Source organism: Mustela nigripes, chromosome 6, assembly GCF_022355385.1.
Source record: "Mustela nigripes isolate SB6536 chromosome 6, MUSNIG.SB6536, whole genome shotgun sequence".
Taxonomy (NCBI): domain Eukaryota; kingdom Metazoa; phylum Chordata; class Mammalia; order Carnivora; family Mustelidae; genus Mustela; species Mustela nigripes.
In genome coordinates, this window is record NC_081562.1 from 21,802,213 (window position 1) to 21,823,142 (window position 20,930).

A 20,930-nucleotide genomic window follows, 5' to 3' on the forward strand; every position below is an offset into this window, starting at 1 on the left:
CCACCATTTTCTCACTTCTAGTCACCTCCTTAACCCCTACGATTCTGTCTGCTTCCCGGCTCTTCTGCTAAAATTGTTCTCTTTGAAATCAGCAGTGACCTGCTTCTTGCCAAACCCCAGCCCCCTTTCTTCTCACTTCATTTCTCTTGCCCTCTTTACAATGTCTTATTTCCAGCCCTCACTCCTTATTGGTCTTCACCCCCTATTGATATTTATTGGGGTTCTGTAACATTACACTGTCCTTTCCAATCATCCTGTTCTCTGATTCTCCTCCTCCCGCTAAATGTGCATGATGCTCTACCTGTCCATCCATTAGGGAGATTGTTAGTACTCCTGGATCCGTAGCTGTCCTACTCAGCCTCTTTCTACCTGACTTCCACTGCAGCCCAACTACTCAATAAACATTTCCGTATACATTTTGGCATGCAAAGCATTTCGCAAAGACTTGGCATAGAACAAATGCCCAAAAATGTTAAGTATTACCGCAGCTAGAGTGTTCTTTCTAAAGCATATCTTTGCCTTAGCACTACTCTGCTTAAAATATTGCAGTGATTCTCAATTACCTGCGGAAGATTATGTTTCCAAAATCCTTAATATGGCTTTCATATCCGGGATCCTTTCTGACCTGCCCGGCCCCAATTTATTTTTCAGCGTCTTCTGTTACCATTTTCTGTCTTCACAGATCTAGAGAACTGTGTATTTATCTTTCATTGCCTGGCCTTTTGCACATGCTACTCTCTGCCAAGAATGACCTTCCTTCCCCCTCTTAACTCCTCTTTATCCTTTAGTTGTTAGCCTAGTTGTCACTTCTTTCAGCTGCCTCTTCTTCCCCTGCCCTCCGAGTATGGGTCAAGAACCCTTCTTCTGGAGTTCCCTATCTTACTACTGATTTTACTGTGTCCTATTACTTATTTACCTGCCCACCCACTCCCATCACTTCTCCCACACCCAAATAGTAGAACAAGGGTCAGTAAATTTGTTCTCTCAAGGGCCAGATAGTAAATATTTTTAAGCCTTGAAAGTGGTCTCGGTTGCAGCTATTCAACATGCTGTTGTAGTATGAAAGTGGCCATAGGCAATATGTAAATAACATACGTGGCTGTGTTCCAATAAAACTTTATTTACAAAAGCAAGCAGATTTGGTGAAAGAGCCATAGTTTGCTGCCCACGCACTGGATAATTTTTAACTCCTTGAGAGTTAGAAATATGTTTTGACCGTCTGTATCTCCAAGGACAACTCATGGCTTACACATGTGGACACAGTAAATGTTCGATGAAAAGAGGAAGGAAAAAGGCAAATAAGGATGAAGGAAAGGAAGAAAAGAGAGAAGGAAAGAGAAGGGAGTGAAGGAATCTGGCAGGTGGCTACAGCAAGGTTCCCAAAGGCCTTTTCGGTTTAAAGAGAACCTGGTCAAGAGCTGAGGATATTCAGAGCCAGAGGCAGCCTTCAGGAGTCTCATAAGAGCTGGAGAGGGTGTTTTTGCTGGAGCCAATCAGACGGGAGTATATTTTCAGCAAGAGCACTGTGCCGGCATAGGAACTAGAAAAACACAGCTGCAAAGGGAGCCTGTTTTTCACTCTCTTTGGAATTCCTTTTTCTTCCTGCTCCACCTAATTGTGCAGCATTGTTCATGATTCAGCTTAAGCATCACTTCCTCGAGGAAGTATTTCCTTATACCACCCTGGCATCTGGCAGGTGTAATCACTTTGTCTCTGTGCACCCCTGTCACCCCACCCTTAACCCTGTGCTCATCTCTATTATATTGCGTTGCAATGATATGTTCAGATATCTGTCTCCCACCCTAGAAAGTGAGTTCCTTTAGAGGCAGAGATCGGGTCTTATTTATCTCTGTATTCCTAAAGCTTAGTGCAGTGCCTGACACATAGTAGTTTCTGATAAACACTGATTGAATGGATTTAAAATTCAATTCAGTTTCATATAAAGTATCCCAAATAATCCTCACCATATTGGTTAGTATTCGTATCCCCATATTTATAAATGAAGAGTATTCTTATTTTATTATTATTATATATTCATAAATGAAACTCAACAAGGTTTTAAAAAATTGCCCAGCACCACCTGGATTTCAAAACCAAACCTCTTTGATCAACGGTCCCTGCTCAACTCACCACAACCGCATTATTTCATCCTTCCTCCCATCTCTCATTCAGCAAATGCTTAGAGAGCCCCTGTTAGATTGCAGACATTGACTAGGACGCTGGCACTTCCTCTGAAGCACTCCTAGTTTGTCATACTTCCGGTCCTTTGAGCAACTTTTTATCCTACTTCTAATTTTCTACCTCATCCCCACTGCTCCTCAAGAGGGCCTCTGCTCTAATCACACTGGAACACTCACTGCCAAATATATACCTTTCCTTTTTTCATAATTCCCCTCCCACCTAACCTAGTTTGTTTCTTCCAAGAAAGACCCATTCCTCTAGCCACCCCCCCTCCCACAATCTCCTCTGTGGAACCACCTTCTACTGGTCTGGACCCTGCTCACCTCTCCAGATGGATCTTTCACCCCTCTTAAGCTCTGGCCATGCTGAATTATTAAAGTTCTACAACCATGCCATGCTTAATCACAAATCCATGTCTTTGCACACCCTACGTCTTGTACACACTGTTCTCTGCCCAGAACATTCCCTTCCTGCACTGTTCCTTAGCCTGGGTAACTCTTACTTCAAAAAGCCCAGCTCAGAGGTTCCTTGTTGGGAGGAGCCTTTTACAAATTCTGTTGTGGTATACTCAACTGTCCTTCACTGGTCTCCCATGGCACCCTATACACACCTCTAATGGAGCAGTCTTATCACACAAGGCTGAATTATCTGCTTCTCTACCTTACTCCTTCCCCTGAGAAAAACAACAGTGTTTTGTTCAGTACTATTTTCCTAGCACATAATAGATCCTTGTATTGTTTGCTAGGACTGCCATAGCAAAGGGCCACAAACTGTGTGGTGCAAGCAACAGAAATTTATTGTCATAGTTCTGGAGGCCAGAAGTCCAAGATCAAGGTGTTGGCAAGACTGGTTCCTCTGAGGGTTGTGAGGGGATGATCTGTTTTAGGCCTTCACGTGCCCATAGTCTTCTCCTTGTATTTTCACATCATCTTCTCTCTGTGTGTGTCTGTGTCCAAATTTCCTCTTTTTATAAGGACCCCAGTCATCTTGGATTAGAGCCTACCCTAAAGACCTAATTTTTAACTCGATTACTTCTGTAAAGACCTTTTCTCCAAATAAAGGCGCATTCTGAGGTACTGGGAGTGAAGACTTCAACATATGAATTTAGGAGGAATACAGTTCAGCCCATAGCAGTCCTTAATAAATGTGTGTACAACAGTATCCTTTATTATCCCTCTTGTTGCTAAGCACAGTCCATAATGGTCACACACTCTAAATATTTGACTAATTGAATTAAACTCAATCTACCTGAGGTTTACATGAGATTTAAAATGTTGAAAGAATCTGATGTTATTCTTTCATCAATGGTAAATGCAGTCTCCCTGATAGCTTCCAGTTTCGCATGCATGGGTCATTGTATACAAGGTTGTGATGCTCGTTAATATGAAAAGCAGCAAGGCCAGAACTGAGAACTTCCTACCTCTCTAGCCTTATGGTCTTTCCATTTTACATTTCAGCTCTGCTGGCCCCTCAATAAATCACATTTACAGGAAATATTCATTTGTGTGCCATCCTTATATTTGTTAACTATTTGGTAGCACAGCCCAATATAACCAATTTAATAAAATAACTACTGTTTAACAAAAACTTGCTATATATATTTTTACATACATTATATTTACCTCCCCCACAAATGTTATGAAGTATGTATTACTATTCCAGTTTTACCAATTACAAAACTTAGAGAGAGACCAAGTATCTTGCCCAACACACTCGAGCTTCAAATTTTCCAAAGGGAAAAAATTTTTCAATAAGATTTGCTCAGGCAACATAACAGAGGTGAGAAAGGTATGTGCTCTAAACAAACAAAGTATCATAAGCATTCCTTGTTATTTGAGGGATGATTCAGAGTACCAAGAAGAGTTATGAGAGAGAAGAAAAACCTTGCCTCATGCAGAGATTAGGAAGTCCAGACTTAAGAAACTTCCCACTATACACACTGTTATAAAAAAACACACACCTCCAAGTCAACTGTGTCCTCAGACTATGAGACCATCTAAGTGGAAATCATTCCATACATACAGGAGACACCGCATTGAACAAGAGTAGTTTTCATGGGAGACATGATTTACCCTTCCGTATAATCTTTTCTAAAGTGTAGTGAGTTGTCATTATGAATTGCTATGTATTATTATCCTCCAGAAAAGTCAAGCTTAAAGAGACACAGAAATAATACCTTCCAGGCCACTGTATACTTTTTGCTGACTTCATCCCAGACTTCCTAATCTAAGAATGTACCATGCATATCATAGACATTGGAAACTATCCATTCATTTAAGAGCATATGATCTAAGAGGGTTTGAGAAACAAGAGCCCCTATGACTCTACTTAGATGTTATAGAGGCATATTAGGAGAAAAGAAAAATACAATGAATAATTAACAAAGGCCTCTGAATATCAGGTCATTGATTTCTGCCCCTTGAGACCACAGAATTAAATTTCATATTGTTAAACTTTTACCTTCTGTCAGACTGAGCAAGGATGATTAGGATTCATATCCAAAGCATTGTGGAACATCTTGCGTTTTTAAGCCAATGTCTGTTTAAATGGTTGGCAAGAAGAATTGGGTTTCTCCTTCCAGAGTTTTGAAGGAGCTCTGGGAATAACAAGCCTAGAATCTGGAGTATCTCAATTTTATTTGACAAGAGTTATATTATATACTCTTTTATCAGGAAGGAATAATCCTGTAAAGAAGAGCTGGGAACTTAGTATTCATCAGGCCTATAACTATGTAACCCATCCAGTTATCTGCTAGCTCAGAACAAGTGAACAGAAAATACAGGCCAGTCAACATCTACTTTAGAAATCCCCCACTCCTGGGGCGCCTGGGTGGCTCAGTGGGTTAAGCCGCTGCCTTCGGCTCAGGTCATGATCTCAGGGTCCTGGGATCGAGTTCCGCATCGGGCTCTCTGCTCAGCAGGGAGCCTGCTTCCTTCTCTCTCTCTCTGCCTGCCTCTCAGTGTACTTGTAATTTCTCTCTGTCAAATAAATAAATAAAATCTTTAAAAAAAAAAAAAAGAAAAAGGAAATCCCCCACTCCTTAAAAAAAGGGGGGGGGCAAGCAGAATATCATTCATATCAATCATTTAAGAACTCAATCATTCAATCATTCAATCAATTAAGAACTGCTGGATAAATAATAATGAGATTCTTTTGGGGGGGTAATGGGGATAATGGAATGGTTATGCAGTCAAAAAACATAATCCACTTACTTCCTGATAATTAATTATGATGTACTAGAAATGAGAACACCATATTAAATTCCTATTGCCCTTTATAGTATTTAAACTATTATGCATATATTATCTCAATCCAGGAGACTAAATAAATTATCTCCTAGTTCTAGCATAAATGGTGTAACATTGGTTAAGCCTTCTTTTCTACAATCTCTGAACAAGCTCAGATATAACCTAATTTTTTTTTTTTCAAAACCCTCCCTTAATCCTATGTCTATTCTGGATTCTCTTCTTGCCTTCACAACAAAGCTTCTCCAAAGAAATGACTACACTCACTGGTTTGCTCTTCAAATTAACACAGTCAGGCCTTGATACAATGAGTCTTTGTCAACATCTTAAAATTATTTATAAATGTTGACTAATGAACTCTTAATTCTCCAAGTACACTGTATTATTTCCAGTTCTCACTTACTCCATCTTTATCTGGTCTTTGTTTCTGTTGACCACTTGTTTCCTCCTTGTCTTCTGTATCCATGGCATCTCTAGCCCTAATAACTACCCTTCTCTGGCTCCTTTGTAGACTTCCCTGCCTCTTGCTATCCCCTAGGGTTTAGCCCTTTCCATCTCTTCTCTCTCATTCCACACATTCACCATAGGTGACCTCACTTATCCTCAACAAAGGTTAAAAAAAAATTCTACTTCTATTTTGTATCAACACCTCAAATTCAAAATGTCTAAAAGAGGAAATATCTTTCCACAAAACTTTTTCCATGAGAAAGTGATCAATTGAATAGAATGGTGATGAGAGATCAAGCAAAGTGAGACCAGAGAAAGAGCCACCAATCTGGCAGCATTAGAGGTCACTGGAAAACTTGACAAGCGTACATTCATTCACTGGAGTAAGGAGTACAGAACGAGTACATAATGCATTGGGTTAAAGAAGTAATAGAGTGGATAACTATTGAAGGAAGTTTTGCTGAGAGTCGAAATACAGACATAAGCAAGTAGCTAAGGGTGATTTCGAGGTCAAAGGAAGATTTTTTTTTTTAAACAGAAAAGATTGAAGTCATGTTTGGCTACTGAAAGGAATGATCAGATAGAAATCGAAATACTATATTGGAGAAGAAGGATTGAATGAATGAATGAATGGATGGATGAATAAAGTGAGAGGAAATGAATGAATAAAGGAAATGAATGAATAAAGGTTGGAATCCAGAGATAAGTGGAGGAATTGTCTTTGATGGGAGGTTCCTATTGTAATAGTAAAGAAGATAGAGGATGGATACTATAGTGATTTTTATAGAGAGTGATGAGAATATGAAGGTATATTTGCTCTAGTGGTTTCTATTTTCTTTTTTTTTTTAAGATTTTATTTATTTATTTGACAGACAGAGATCACAAGTAGGCAGAGAGGCAGGCAGAGAGATAGAGGAGGAAGCAAGCTCCCTGCTGAGCAGAGAGCCCGATGCAGGGCTCGATCCCAGGACCCTGGGATCATGACCTAGCCAAAGGCAGAGGCTTTAACCCACTGAGCCACCCAGGAACCCATAGTGGTTTCTATTTTCAAGTGAATTATGAGACAAGAATGTGGAAGATTTAAAGATAGAGGGGATATAGAGTCATTTCGAAAAGTAGGCAAGAGAATTTACTAGGAAAATTGAGTAGAACTGCAAAACCATGTCAAGGGTTTATTTAAGATTTTTAATAATTTTGCTTCGTAGGAATGGCAAAGACTACTGCACTTTAAGATACAGGATTGATTTCATGGTCTGGCTTCTTCTAGTTGTGTGAGATCATGGGCTGGTCACTAAACCTCCCTGAGCATCAGTTTCCCAAGTGCAGATATGAGCTAGTACTACCTAGTTCACAAGGTAGTGGTGAGAAGCAGATTAAGACTAGCTGTGTGTTTTCAGTAGGCAATGAATCATGATGGTGACAAGAATGCTGGTCCATTTAGCTGGCAAACCACTTTGGAATCACTGACAGCACAATGACACACAGAAACTGCCATAAGGCTTCATTGCTCTTGCCTTCATAATACACTGGATACAAGGAAAACACTTACATGAATTATGCTAGAAGCACCAAAATACTTAAAACACACCTATCTCATGACCTTATGTCAAATAACTCTGAAGGATGTTAGAAATTTATGTCACCTTAATTTACTCTTAACTCACCACAGACCTTGATTAATCGACTATAAATTCGCTCAAAGACCTGAGCCTTTCAGGCTTAGAGGTCAAGCAGTAGAGCGTGCTGTTGGCAGAGTACTATGGGACTTCCAGGGAACTAGATGGCATTTAGCCCTTTCCCTAAGAAACATACTCAAGGACACCCAACTGCTCACACCAATAAGATGTTCCCTTAATTAAGGTTGACCAAATTGTGATAATTGATTTTTAAGAATATATTTAAATATCCAAGGGTCTAGTAGATTTGTCCAGTATCCCTAACCTAAACTTGCATCCAGACTATAAAGTAAATGAACAAATACTAGTAGTATATTAACAAACACAGATTATGAAGACTATAGCATTTTAAAATATAAATCTGTGTGTTTTAAACCTGCATCTTTTATCCTTTAATATGGGTTAACAATCTAAAGTGGAAAGTAAGTAAGCATTTATGAGGGGGCGCCTACGAAAATCTTTTTTAATGGATTTCCTGGGAGACTTATCCATTCATTCCTAAGGAAATACCCATTGTATACCTACTGTTCTCCTCAAACTGTGCCAATTGTGGTGGAGACTAGAAAGAGGCATAATACAGGCTCCTGTTAAAGATCCTACAGTCTACTTAGGGAGCTGACACTGGCATAAGTATGCTAAATAACTGTACACACTCAAATAGCCATAAAGGACAACAGCGTAAGTGTTTTCACAGTATAGAACATAACCATGGGAGAAATAAATGTTAGAATCTATGAATTTCTATGAGTTCTGAAAATGAGGAGATATCTGTGAACCAGAGTGGTCAGGGAAGCTCTCTGAAAGAAATGGGCTTGGATAGGATTTATGTAAACAGAGAAGAATAGGGCCAATGATACAAGACTGAATGAAACCATAAACAAAGGCGGTGAGATTGCAAAATGCATGTAGTGTTTCAATAAAAGAAATACTGATCTGGCACAATCCTAAGGATCATGAAATGCCCCTGTGAATGAAAATGCTACCTACCTGTGAAAGCATGGTTCAGATGCTACTCATGCACCATATGGAAAGACAGCTTAATGATCCATCCTATCTGTGCCCAGATAGGCTCACCCAGATGGCAGCACACACGAGCACATCCCATATACAGACAGCAAAGAAGGATGAGCAGAGAAACATCTGTCTGACCAATTGGCCTTCTATTTCCAGGTAATCATGAAGAAAATTGATTTTACTTGAGTTACATTAAGTCTGTCTCCAAACAAGCCCATCTTCTGAGGGCTAGTAGGCTCTCAAAGCCAGCAAGAAATCTGTGTTCACTAGTTTCATACCATCAGAAATACCCTCCTATCCTCCAAACCTTAATTTATTCACCTGTGAGATCTTTTGCTTCTTCAAAGGTATTCCCTTCTTTATGTTTCCAATAACCAAAGAAGTCGTCTTCACTTTCATTTTGGAACCATGGCCACTGCCAAAACACATGCCAACCTCCTCATCTCTGAAACTCAGGTTGTTTGATTTCAGTTCCAATAATTCAAATGAAGAAGTATTTGCTTAGCTGCCACTTTCACATGCCAGACCTTATGCTGGAGCTCCTGAACACAAAGACTGATCATAATAACGATGATAATAATAAAGATAATGATTATAAATGGTTATAAAATGCTAATATTCTAGGCACTGTTCTAAGTATTTTACAAATATTAACTATTTTAATTCTTTTGGAATGAGTAATATACCCAGACTCTCCTCTCTTGAAGCTTACGATCTACTGCAGAAACACACATGAAAACAGATTACTTCTGCACAATAACTGATTGGAACTATAATTCAGAATAGAGTAGAAGCATCAAAATGAGTGGCTCAGGCAAGGCTCCACAGAAAGAGTCAGATTTATACTAACTCTTGATGGACTGGGAAAATTCACAGCCTGATGAAGGCTGAGTGATGGAGTAACTTCTCAGGTAAATGAAACCTATTAGCTTGGAGGCACATAAGGGGACATCCAAAGGTTTGGGTCCAGTTGGGATGCAGGAGGCAAAAACAAAAAGAGGCAATACATAAAACCAGGGAGGTCGACATGGGCCAGATCAGGGAGAGTTCATTTTTATTCCAGTCCAGCTTGTATCTCCAGGGCCCTGTCTATATAACCTGTCTTTTGATAGGTATGAATCTCTGCTTTTCTGCTCTTCTCTGCATCCTCAGCTCCTTTTAGTTTGATATGCCCTGAGGAAAGGTCACTGCAGGGTCTTCTCTTCCCTTGTCACCCCGCCCCCCAGAACCTCCCTGTGAGCACTCAACATCAGTTGACTGACTGACTAATTATCAGCCTATAGTTGTAGGTGATTATCTGTGCTGCCTGGCTTGCTGGGTCCGGAGATAATAATTACATTGGCGTCAGTGGCAACTTCTGGTGTCAGAGATCCTGTTAGAAATCATTTTATTGATACTAATTCAGAAGATTGTTCGACAGCTCAGGGAAAAACAGTGCACATTAAAAAGCTGTAATCAGAGCTTACCAATTTAGTAGCAATTTTCAGAGCCAAAGTCTAGATGTAGAAAATTAAGGCTCCTCAGCTTCCTGTTACCCCACAACTGAGACAATGACAGTACTAATGGGGTCTTCCTTGTGTCCTAGAGAGCACTCATGGAAATGAGAAAGGAAAAGGTTTGGCAAAGGGATGAGTGGATGCCTGTGACTGGTTAATTATTTGATTTGCCACCTCATCCTCTTCCAAGAAGGTGGCTTACACTAGACACAAGAACAATTTAAACAACTCCATTGTAGCAAGGAAATTTGGACAGATGGATTAACAGAAAAAGACATACTTTTAAACATTTTTTGGAATATAGATAGGTGGATGATAGACAGATAGATAGATAGATAGATGACATCAAAACAAACGTACAAATAAAACTTGAATGCAAACAATGTCCTATATCCTCTCCCCACTCCTAACCTCACTTTCCAGAAATAAATACCTTAAACATTTCTGTGCTTAATGGCTCTGGAAATTATCTCCATATGAGATGCATATATCCTTAGTTCTCACTCTAGACATCATTTACTGACAGAGTAAATAACATGCGAGGTGAGGATTTAGTTCATTTATACCATCATTTTTTCTCTTTCCTACTTGGTTCTATCCCCAGTAGAGTTGCGGATTGAATCTTGGCCCACAAATTCAGGTACTATGAAATATCACTTTGTAATGTATGAAATTAATTTAGTTTTGTCTTCATGCTAGAGCTAGTAGAAAATTCCACCACCAGCAATATTGGTTTCTAATGTCCTCCTATCATACTAAAGACCCCAGTGTTGCCAGGCAAGTAGGGAAACTGACTTGTGGTGGTCCCTGCAGAAGTCTTCATTGTCCATGCTTGCACTGGTATATGAAGTACAGTGTTTCTCTGCCTCCATGACCCTCGTGGGTTATGGGAATATATATCAGGGATGAAAACCCCATCCCTAGGCTCCTACTCCCACCCTGATGAGTGTGGGCATCAATGATCATGGCCACACACCATTCACACAATGAATGAAACATGAGAATTATCCTAGAACTCACCTTTTATTTATTTTTAATATTTGTTTTCTTTTCCCTATCATTTCTGATTACTTTTCCTCTCTTTTTCATTTCTGTCTTTATTTGTCCTTAGGTTTTTACATTCTCCATCATACTATCTATTTTTCTGACCTACTTTTTCTTAGGGACCCCATTTCCCAGTCTTCCTGTCCCAAGCTGCACTTATTTTCTGGGACTGCCTCATAGTCCTCATTCTGGGACTCTCTTTATTGCACTCTTGAATTGAATCCATTGTTTCTTGGATATTTTCTTCTTTCTTGGTTTGATTTTTCTCACACTGCTAAAGTATACACTCAAACAACTTTAAAAAAGAAAGAGCTGAAAAATACATGACAGGTGACTTTCTAAGCCTTGTGATTCTAAAAATGCCTGTATTCTGCCCCCGTGGTTGATTAATACTGTAGTTTAGTGTGTAATTCCAGGTTGCATCTAATTTTTCTCAGAGCTTAGAAGACATTGCTCCTTTGTCTTGTTGTCTTTGATGTGGTTGTGAGAAAGTCTGACATTGATTCCTTGATAGGTGACCTTTTTCCCTCTCAGAAGTTTTTAGGATCTTCTCTCTTTATCCTTGGTATCCTCATGTGTCACCAACTTGTGACTAAGTGGGTGTCTTCTTCATCCTGTTTCACACTTGTTAGGCACTTTAAATATAAAAATAACATTCTGGGAAATTCTCTTCTATTACTTCATTGGTCATTTCTCTCATTTCATTTTCTCTATTGCCTTTTTGCAGACATTTACTAGCCAGATATTAGACCCACTTAGTTGGCCTCATAACCTCTTATAAGGTTCACTTATCCACTCTCTAACATTTACAATATCTTTCTATTTTATCTTATACTCTAAGAGATTGAGTTCAATCTCTAAATTGATTTTTTTTTCCTAAATTTCTAAATTTTCTAAACTAATTTTTTCTAAATTTTTAACTTTGGCAATAAAACATTTAATCTCTCAAAGTCCTGTCTTCTACTCTATTCCTTTCTCATGGTACCCTTTTCTTTTTCCTTACATATAACATTGCTTTGAATCTGTCCAGGGATACCAGTTAGAGGATGATCATTTTTATTTTGAAATTCTCTCCTTTGAATTATTTGTAGAGTTAGTCTTTCTGTTGTGCTTTGGTTTTTCTTTCCTTTCCACAGGCTATCTTTCAATGTCTGGTAGCTTGTGGTTTTCTGTCCATATTTCAGGAAGAAGCAGTGGAAGGGCTCACTGGAAACTCTGCACATAGGCACTTTTTTTTTTATTTTATTTTATTTTTAACTTCCAGGCCTCACTTTGTAGTGAGTAGAGTGCCCCTGTAATGATCAGGGTGTCCCAAATACCACCATACTAACTGCTCTTGTTCTCCGAAGAAAGATTTTTCAGATATCTTTAGAGAATAAGTATCTATTTTCCTCTTGGCCTGAGGAAAGAGAGAAATACCAAGTGGGGGAAGTGGTGGGCAATGAGTATTGTGGTCAAGGGGGCAACTGTTCTGTACACAGGTTGTTATTAATTTGTCCCCATTTTCCATCCACTTCTCAGTGTCTTCTTTCACCCCACCCTCCTTCTCTCAGGCTGAAACCTCTAGGATCCCCAACAGGCAACCTGAGTTCCTTTTTTCATTCAGGAAACACCCCTGGCTGAAGCTATATCAACTTCAGTGCACCATTAATGCTTTTCCATGCTCTTCCTGACTTCTGGATGCTTAGTGAAACCTCTTATACTCCTATAGCCTTTCTCCAGTTATCTTCCTTGTTGTGAGGTTTTTATTCCTTTTCAGATTTTTACTGGGACCTAAGTGGGGGGAAAAAAGAGATAAACCAATGGGCTCAGTACACATCTTGAAACAGAAGCCAGGGAGCATAGTCACACATTCTCACTTTAAAAAACAGTTGCCTCTAAAGAGCAGTAATAGGGGTGCCTGGGTGGCTCAGTGGATTAAAGCCTCTGCCTTTGGCTCAGGTCATGATCTTAGGGTCCTGGGATCAAGCCTCGCATTGGGCTCTCCACTCAGCGGGGAGCCTGCTTCCCTTCCTCTCTCTTTCTACCTGCCTCTCTGCCTACTTGTGCTCTCTGTCAAATAAATAAAATCTTTAGAAAAAAAAAAAAAAAAGAGCAGTAAGAATAGCATGAAGCCACAGTTCCTAATGGAGCCCAGTTATTTCTTCCATGGAGAAGGAGCATAGTGTTTTGACAAAAAGGATAGACTCTGCCTTGATGCCAGCAGCCCTGAGACTTACAAGGCATATGATCTTGGGTAATTTTCGTACTGGCTCTGTCCTTCAGTTTCCACACATGGAAACAGGCATGACAACAAGTACGTATTAATCTCATTGGCTTCAGGTGACAGTTATTAGTCTGTCCACGCAGAGCACTTGGAACAGCAAGCTCAGTCATCATCGTTGCTGTTACGTCACAGTGTAAGAACAAGAAGGCAGAGAAGTAGAGCCACTGCAATAATATCAAATCAGCTTTTAGGCATCACTAGTTAGGTCAAAAGTTTTCTGGATTATTTTGCCTTGGAGTCCTAATGGAAGTCATGGCACAGACATTCATTCAAAAAATACCAGTGGATCACTATAAACATGATTGTGGACATGGACTACTATCTTTGCAGCAACCTCTTGAATTAAGGGAAGAAAGAAGAGTAAGAGGTTATGAGGCCAAAAGTACTATGGCTGTATAGGAGAGGAAATGAGCAAATATCATGGGAGCCTTTTTTGAAAGCTCAGGTGAAGTTGTTTGAAGGAAAGGGATGATTCCCATTTGTGATGAAACAGCTAGAATTGAGTCTGGTGATGACACCATGTACTCAAGGTTTGTGTCACCATGATAACTTCTACTGAACACACATGGAAAATTGAAATGGATACGCAAAGAAACTATATAACAATGCATGGTTTGCCATGAATTTTGGCTTAAATTTCCAGCCCCAAGTCCTCATCGAAATACCAATCCTCAACCTCAAACAATGGCTAAAACAAAACAAAGCTACCTGACCTGCTATGAGTGACCATTTAGTATGCTTTCTTCTACTTGATCCCCACAACTTTTTGAAGTAGATAATAATTCTCTTTTAGTAGATGAGGAAACAGAGGAGCAAACTCAGGATCAGAGAAGATCAGTAACCCATGCCTGATAAGTAGGGACACCCATTACAAGCCCAGCTCAGGTATATAATCATTGCCTTTTATATATATATATATATATATATATTATTTAGCTGGAACACCCCCTTTTTTGCATTATACTTACTGCCTTCCACTACTCACCTTTGAAATAAAAATCACTGATTTCAAATTTTATACCTAATCTAACCCCTCACTCACTATATTTAGAATTCTGCTTTCCTTTCTTTAAGTCTTTCCTCTCGTTTCTCCTCCTAGCTCATGTTCTTAACCAATGTGTTTTCTGCTTGCCAGTGCACATTCCCCTTGAACCTCCCTGTCCTTCTGTCCTCTGAGGGCTCCTCGTCTGGCTTCTCTCTCCCCAGCTTTCACCTGGGTGCTCCCCTTTCCCTCATTCTGCAGCCTCCAGAGAGGCCCACATTTCACCTCCTCCTCTCAGCCCCAACACTAGTTGCAGTTAAGCATTTTTGCTTCCCACCAACATTTTCTGTTGCTATGGAAACCAAGAGGCAGTTCTGGAAGGAGGGGGAGTCTTGGAGCGCAGTCACTGCTGGCCTTGGTGTAGGAGGGAGATGGTAGGCAGCTGGGGTAGGGGGAGGAGAAGAGGAGAGTCTAGAGAACTGAGGATCCGAACCCAACCAGTTCCTGATGGAGAAAGGGATTTCTCCACTCCCTCGATGAGATAAAGAGAAGGCAGGGGGAGAGCAGCCCAATGCTGGGGCTGGCTTAGCAGCTGCATCTTTCGGATGGTTGAACAGAAGGAGGCTGAGTGGGCGGCCCCCCATGGTGACAGAGCCTGGTTCCCAGGCTGCTTGTATCTGTCCTTAATTTGCCACTGAGGAAGTTAACTTTATGTAGGTAGCTAAGAAAAAGGAAGGCTCACGGGAGCCATCATCACAGAAAATAAATATGCTCCCATTATAAATGAAGTAACAGGATAATGTACGGTCTCAGAAGATGATGAGACAGGGAGAAATGGCCTGTATCTAATGAAAAGTTTAAGGTAAAAATTAGGAGAAAGAGCTATACAGAAATGGTTGTTCTGCAAAAACAACTGAGACGATGTGGAGAGCATTTTCACTGGCGCTTAATTTAGTCCATGGCTTTAAGAAGTATATTATTTGAGCTAGGCAAAAGACCTGGGACTCTCAGACTTTGACATATAATTTGAACAGTAGGATTTCAGTATGTACTGTGCAATCAGTTTTGCGCCAAAGGAGAGAAATGACTGGGAACTTGAATCAAAAAGTCAGTAAGCTGGACCTGGAAGTGGATTTGCCTGAATAAGCATGAAGTTTGTTAAGAAAGTAAAACTAAAGGAACTCATGAAATCCCATATAAAATTATCACTCATTTTGAAACCAGCAGGTGTTCTGGGGGGTTTATTGGGGTCCATACTAGACCCTGGAGATTGGAAGAGCAGGTGGAGAAGCAGGAGGGAGCATAAAACATAGATGAACAAGTAACGGCCACTGGTTTCTCTGGAGCTCCTAGCTGAGTGGAAGAGACAGACTCATCATAAACAAAATCTTACAATGCAATATACCTAGTTTTCCACATAGGTGCCTTCCAAATGCTGTGGAGACTCACGAAGGTCTTGCTTACCTCTGATTGAGGGAAGGAGGGAAGATTGCACAGAAGTGGGTCTCTGAACCAGTCCTTAATGGATGCATCGAAGGGGTCAGCTGGACAGAAACCCAGAAAGAATCTGTGAGCAGAGGAAACAGCATGTATCAAGAGCCATGAAGATATGACTGTGCAGAGCATGTTGAGAAACAGAGGGATGTTGCTGGAGGCTCAGTGTGTGTGTGTCAGGGATGAGAGAGTCAGGAAAGGAGGTTAAAGAGATAAATTAGGACCAGATCACCAGCCCCTCAAATGTCATCCAGTGCGGTTTAAACTTAATTATGTAAAAAATGCTAGGAGCAGCACAGTCTTCTGATAAGATTTGTGTGTTAATACTCTGACTTTAGTGGCAATATCAAGAATGGATGGAGGGAAAAGGACTTTAAGCACAAGTACTCTTAGGGGATATGAAAAGTCACTGCCTAGAGTGACAGACAGAAGGAGACAGATTAGATTCAGGGATGTTGTGGCAGAAGAATGGGTAGAACAAGGTAAAAACTGACTTTGGAAGGGAGAGAGAGGAACCAAGGATGACTGAGGCTCGTAAGTATAAATTCAGCCTCAACAAGTAAAATTCCTTTTACAAAAATATGTGTGCCACCACCTAATCTGGGTTCACATCCGATTTCTTCAAGAGCTGCAGGGAAAAAAAGTCAATTACATTCTACTCTACCAGCTTCCCTAGCACATGGTTCCTAAATATAAGATTTATCTTTTGTGTGTCACAAAGCAAAATCACATGCTAAGATATAAATATGGAACAAATTGCTGAAGTATATTTTTAAAGTTTATAAGCAAGTGGCAACCATCAGCCTACCTTGATGTGCCATTTAAACACATGACACTGTGGCAAATGGCAAAGGTCATACAGCAGCACAGTAGCACAGTTAAACCTACACAATGGATTGGCAAAATTGACATAACTGGCCGGAAGATTTCTTTAAAGGGATTATCATGTCTCTCTAAAATTAATCATGACTAATATCCCAAATTAGATCGTAGGTATTACTTATGATTTACTCAAATAATAAACACAGGAATAAATCTTGGGAGCAGTCCTCCTGTTCGTGTGCACCTAGACTTTACAGTTTTTGCATTTTTCATTTTTGATGCAGTCATCACTTCAAATCCAAATGTTATACCAACATCTTTTGAAAGGCTGAGGAGATGAATGATGACAGATAATCTTAAGTGGGATGATCAAGATCGTTTGAAAGCTTCTTCCCCTACTTAACCAGGCAGTATTATCTAGTTCATCTCAAATGCAAGTGAGGCAGATGCACCTAAACCAGTTTAAACCAGTTTGGGAGTCTCAGTTTTCGAGACTGACAGCAAGGTAGAGTGTGAGGAGAGAGAACTACCTTGCAGGTTGTCTGCTTCCCATTTCAGCTCTAAATTTGAGCATCCCTCCTCCTCACTACAGGTGGAATCACCACCTCTCCATCTCAAGACCAAACCTTGTACCTCCGCCCACTCTCAAGTTCAAGCCTTACCTAAAGCTGCAGATAACTAAACTCTAACCCATTTTACATGACTGCACATCAAACAATTCTTGCTGCTGTGCTAGGCCTGTTGCAGGGCCCCTGCTCTCATCACTGCAGCAGCCTTGACTCATTTGTCTCATTCCTGAGCCTCAGTCTGAGGCTCCCTCCTTGAGTCTTGCTCTGTCCTCCGGGTCACACAGCCCATTTTTGCCATCTTATCAATGGTTTTAACCAAAGGTTTGCTTTGAGCTAAATGACTGAGACCCTGCCACCCATTGACAGACTGAACACTCTTCTGCCTGGAACTAGGAGTGTTGCCTAATGCAGAATCCTCCGTGCCACTGGGGAGGGAATACCACCCACATGTATGCTCTCGAATGCTACTTTATCTTGGGCTGCCAGTTGGAACTGTCTGCCCAAACTGTGTTTTGCTACTGGGATACTCCACTAGGGCACCATGCTCTACCCTCAGACTTGAGCTCCTGCAGCTACAATTACAACTGAATCAGTTTCTTGGCCCTTGTTCTGTCCCAGGAGGACAAAGTCTACCTTTTCTGGCCTTGACACAGTCCCCCGGCCCATCCTGCTGCAGTACCTGATCATGCGCAGAAGAATCCAGACACAGGGCATTCTGCTCTTCGTCCCCACAGCTCCCAGCCAGAGAGTGGTCTATTCTCTGGACATTCCATCTTTTGGCCTTCTTAGTCACCTCCAATTCCACTTCTCCAGATTGTTACTACACGATGCCACTTCTTCTAGGCCTCAGAACTTTTCTTGTTTTCTTGGATCTTGCCTTTGTTCTCTCACTCCCTTCTACTGCAAACAGTAGCAGGATTGGATTACTTCCACCCAACAGACTGGAAAATTTCTCATAATGCCAGACCACACGCTGACACTGAGTGGCTGAGAACCAGGTCAGAAAATCAAGTGTTGAGGAATTTAAGAAGAATGTGCAGATGAACAGGCCAGATCCTGTTTATTGACTGGAATCTCAGGAGCCATTCAAACAAGTTCAAATAAGCTGTCAGTTGAGGCTAAAGGCTTCACCACAATTCTAAGCATGCATTCTAATAGGAAATAATGAGCTCTTAGATAAAGGCTTCCTTCCCTATTGCCTGTTTGTCTGAATCAGAATTTTAGACAACCTCATTCATGGTCTGTGTCCTAATTTCACCAACCATGTGGTTGAGACAGGACACTAATGATGCTGTCTCTTCATATGGCAAGCTACAATACTATTTATAGAATGTTGGTGTTTGAATGAGGCTTTTTCAGAATCCATTATGGTGTGCAGCTACTGTGTGGTTTTTAACTAATTAGTATCATGACGCAAGAAACTATTAGGCACATTTTATTGTTGAAAAAATAGATTCAGAGAGGTTAAATTACTTGGCCAAGATCATTCAACCAATTTGTAGAAAGATCTTAGCATATCTTTGTAGGTGATGTTAATTTTTAGTTTTCAATGTTATGTTTCTGACAGAGCAGCTTTCTATAATACATTTTATAAGGGTCTTTTCAAATAAATTGTGTTCATCCTTCTCTCAGCAAAAGAAGATTTAGTTTCATAAAGGAAGCATAATCTGTGGAGGGAAATGGTAGACGTGGTCAAAAAAGAAAGCCATCTCCACCCTCTGCTGAGAGAAGTTTGGCATAGTCTATGACACCTAGAAGGCGTACAGACATCTGTGTAAGGGATGGCCAGGTCTTCAAAATTCCTGAAGAGAATGTAAGGCAGGCTAAGTATTTCCAAGACTGCATGGCCCATTGCATAGCCAAGTTTATTGATTGGGCATTGCCAATGAATTCCTTTCAGAGAGGCAAATGATTCCTTATTGGAGGCAACCCCTTCAGAGTGCTGTTATGTTTAAAGGGAATACCATACTGTTATAAGTCTTCACTAGATAAACCATCGTGTACCCTTTACTTTTCTGATTCTAGGGATTTTCCCTCTAGAAACTCATAGCTAACTGTTCTCTTTTTTGTGACTGCTGATAAATGATGAGAATCTATTTGGATCATTGTTACCATCCCAGAATCAGGAATTATCAGCATTATTGTTGTCAAACTTAAAAAAAGAAAAAAAGAAAAAAAGAAAAACAAGTGAACTGAGTGAGAGAAGTAGAATGGAATGGTGCTAAATAGTGGACTAAGATATCATTTTGCCATTGCCATCTCTATGAGCATATCCAGCGCAGGCCCTCTCCTATGGGAACGCTTCTCCCATCCTATTCAGCACACCAATCTCAACGTGATATTTTACAGGCAAATTCAGTCTGCTGAGGCGGCAGTTTGCCTGTGGGCTTGCTGAGGGTGCCTTGGAGGATTGATATCTTTCAGCAGAAAGTTGCAATTCCACTTCTCAAGAACCTCCTCTTAGAGCACATGTCAAGTATATGGAGTCTATGCTATAATCATCTCCCAAGGTTAGGGTTGCTGGGTTTTTGGGGGGTTTGTTTGTTTGTTTTAAGATTTCATTTATTTATTTGGCCCAGAGAGAGAGACAGCGATAGAAGGAACATAAACAGGGGGAATGGGAGAGGGAGTAGCAGGCTTCCTGCAGAGCAGGGAGCCTGACTCTGGGCTCAGTCACAGGACCCTGGGGTCATGACCCAAGCAGAAGGCAGGCACTTAACCACTGAACCACCCAGGCACCCCAGGGTTTTGTTTTTAATTCAGTTTTCAACCCTTAGCTAAATGTTTATTTTTCCCCAAAATGTTTATTGGATCTACTAATATACCTACTATGCCATCATACACTTACCCTGTTTACACTTTGTTTAAACCAAGAGGAGTTAGAATCTTAGTCTCATAGAAGGGAATTTGGAGATGATATAGAATAGTCCTCTTATAAATTTCCTTTTACCTAAGGAAACCAAGGTACAGAGTGTGATTTTCCAAAAGTCATACAGCTACTCCAAACTCCTATTGGAAATAGAAGGGTATAAATAAAATTTTAAAATAAATGCAGAACTGTGATAGAAGAGCCCAGGCATCCTGAAACTTTGTTCAGTATTCTTCCCCTTCCCCTGGGCTTCTCTGTGTGATCTTGGGGGCGTGGCAAGATGCAAGGGTGTAAGCAGAGTCATTAGACGGATTGTGACCTATCTTTCCAGGGCATCAGTTTTGCTCAGTGATTCAAAGCAGGGTAAGCAAGGCGGGAGAAGGAGTGGAATCTATTATTTTTCTATAAGGGAAAATGGATATTTCATGGAATTAAATATAAAATTTATTTAACTGTTAAGATTAAAATGCCGGGGTGCCGAATGTTTATAGCAGCAATGTCTACAATAGCCAAACTATGGAAAGAACCTAGATGTCCATCAACAGATGAATGGATCAAGAAGATGTGGTATATATACACAATGGAATACTATGCAGCCATCAAAAGAAATGAAATCTTGCCATTTGCGACAACATGGATGGAACTAGAGCGTATCATGCTTAGCGAAATAAGTCAGGCAGAGAAAGACAACTATCATATGATCTCCCTGATATGAGGAAGTGGTGATGCAACATGGAGGCTTAAGTGGGTAGAAGAAGAATAAATAAAACAAGATGGGATTGGGAGGGAGACAAACCATAAGTGACTCTTAATCTCACAAAACAA

The 20,930-nt window shown here is 40.4% G+C and overlaps 1 protein-coding gene and 1 long non-coding RNA gene across 14 annotated transcripts in view; one reads left to right on the forward strand and one right to left on the reverse strand.

Moving 5' to 3' along the window:
• Positions 1–20,930, forward strand: part of ANKS1B (ankyrin repeat and sterile alpha motif domain containing 1B) — a 1,094,885-nt gene that overhangs the window by 720,504 nt on the left and 353,451 nt on the right. The window lies entirely within an intron of this gene.
• LOC132020504 (uncharacterized) lies at positions 11,018–18,183 on the reverse strand. The gene is made up of 3 exons (XR_009405000.1): positions 17,916–18,183; positions 15,816–15,918; positions 11,018–12,876 (listed from the first exon to the last, which is right to left on the reverse strand). It is a non-coding gene; the product is annotated as an uncharacterized LOC132020504 (long non-coding RNA).